At 38.3% G+C, this 2301-nt stretch overlaps 1 pseudogene; it reads right to left on the reverse strand.

Annotated features, from left to right (window-relative positions):
• Positions 1-1989, reverse strand: LOC142630975 (beta-adaptin-like protein A; annotated as a pseudogene).
• Positions 1990-2301: the final 312 nt, after the last annotated feature.

The following is a 2301-nucleotide window of genomic DNA, read 5'->3' on the forward strand; positions in this document are numbered from 1 at the left end:
CAAGAAATGTGGAAAATTCCTCTGCCTTTTGTGCAAAGAAGAAGAACTTAAAATTAGGGGATTGTCCACCTGATGCAATGCAGTGGATGGAATGGCCTTGCATGTGCCGGAGGAGGGCCTCAGATGTCGTCAATGCTGCGATTCCTTGAGGACTAATAGATATTCCTGCACCAGATTAAATAATATGATCTATGAGAACTGTTGATAATACAAAAGCTGGTAGAAATACCTCTAGAGGCCAAAAGTGACATATTGGTAGGCCAGAGGTGAATAGGTATGGTTCTTGTTTTCAATTCCTATTGTTTCCCAAGGATATAGAATCAAACCACAACTCAGACTAATATAGAAGCACTTTATAGAGGAGTTGTGCTACCAATGTAAAAATCACTAACACAACATTTGTTACAAAGTGAAAAAGGAGCATCAATAAAAACAAACAGAGAATTATCAAAGTAATGCCATAATTTAGGAGTAAACCTGTGATAATGATATTGGAAGTTGGCGCCATTTTTGCTGAAAAGTGCCTGGATCTAGAACAGCTTTTGAATTAAGCTTCAAAAGAGGAGGTGAAGGAGCAGGTGCAGGTGAAGGGATTTCTGGTAGACCTAATCCAAGGAGATCATCAATTGCCAAGCTAGATTGTGGAGCAAGCCCTGGTACACTGGGGTTTAAAATGGTCAACTCTGATAATGCCTGTGATGCAGCAGATACAGCTGAACCATCATATGAAGGAGCACTATATGCAGCTCCATTGTTACTAGGACCTCTAATTTCCTCCTTCTCTGAAGTACTTAAAAGTAGATCCTTGTCATTTGCCTCAACTCTGTGAGCTGGAACAACAGTACCTGCTGCAGATTCTGCCCCAATAGATAGATTTCCAAGTTCGTCTGAAACTCAAAAGGCCCCCGGTGCTCCTTATCAGTAAACATGTAGGAAGGCTGCAAAATTATGTGGATCAGTCAATTTGCACCTCACCCTAATCCATTGTAGACAAGCTAAATGTGATCACTGCCAATAAAGAGCACTTACATATACAGTGGGAAGGGGTGATCTTTTGGAATTAAGGTATCTCAATTGATAATGAAGTAAATAATGTTGCCAATGAGCTCTAGCTCAACTGGCACCTCCTCCCCTTGCAAGTGTTTGGTGGAGGGTAAGTTTGTGGGTTCAACACCCACCGGGTGCTTGTGTGACTCACCAATGAAATAAATAAAAATCATGTCAATGTGTTCCAATATTTTTTGCTTGGCACTTTTTAACTGATAATGAAGCAGAATGAACCAGTGACATCACTGTTAACCCCATGTTTAAAGGGAGGAGATGCCATTGTTGTGTCCCATAAATGTGGAATATGAAACAAATTATTGTGAGAAGATTATCCACTGCAGTTACCTTCTGGTACACAACAGAAAAACTGTTAAATTCGTCAAATATGCGATCTTTGATTTCACTGCTCTGAGTATCAGCAAAGACAGAAACAGCTTGTTTTGGAGGGTTCACCACACGTTCTGCTACTGAGACATTGTGTTGCAAAAGCCTGTAGTAGAACAAGGCTCTATCATGAACATCCTGCAATCAACTAAAACTTTTAATTTAACATTTTATACAAACTAATCAAAAACTTAGTTAAGTACTGATAACATTTAAGTAAAATTTTATCATCTCAAAAAGAAAAAGTCTTAAATATTGTGAGAAGATTATCTCCTTAAAAATAATAATAATAATACCAATGATGATTATGATAATGGTGATAATGATAATGACATTAGTGATGATGATGATAGTACTAATCATGATAACAATAACAATACAGATCAACAAGACCTGGTGGAAATCAGCAAGACCTGCAGCCAGTGCAGCTCCCAAGGCTTTTTGAGTCTCAGGTGGCCTCTTGAAAAAACACTTCATTACTGCTGTGAGAAGATGTAAACGAACCTGAGCAATGTGATAGCCCATCACTAAACAAGTAAATGAAGTAATCAAAAGCACAACACTATAAATTCCATCTTTACAATTAGTCAGACAAGAAATTATCTAAGATTTTTTTATTTGCCAAGCATTTTGTCAAAACCCAATTTAAATATCTTTATCCAATACCCATAGTGCTCATCAAATATCAAGATGATTGGAGATTAAAAATCATGGTTTTAAAAATCGGACTGGGGCAAAAACCATTTTTGCCTCCGGTTCCTGGTTCAGCCTGGTTTTGGCCACTTTTCACTTTTTTGAGGGTTTTTACTGGACTGTACTGCTGCCCGGTTCCCAGTTGAACCAATCAGACCGGCCAGTCCAGTTTCTAAA

This window comes from Castanea sativa, chromosome 4, assembly GCF_040712315.1.
Source record: "Castanea sativa cultivar Marrone di Chiusa Pesio chromosome 4, ASM4071231v1".
NCBI lineage: Eukaryota > Viridiplantae > Streptophyta > Magnoliopsida > Fagales > Fagaceae > Castanea > Castanea sativa.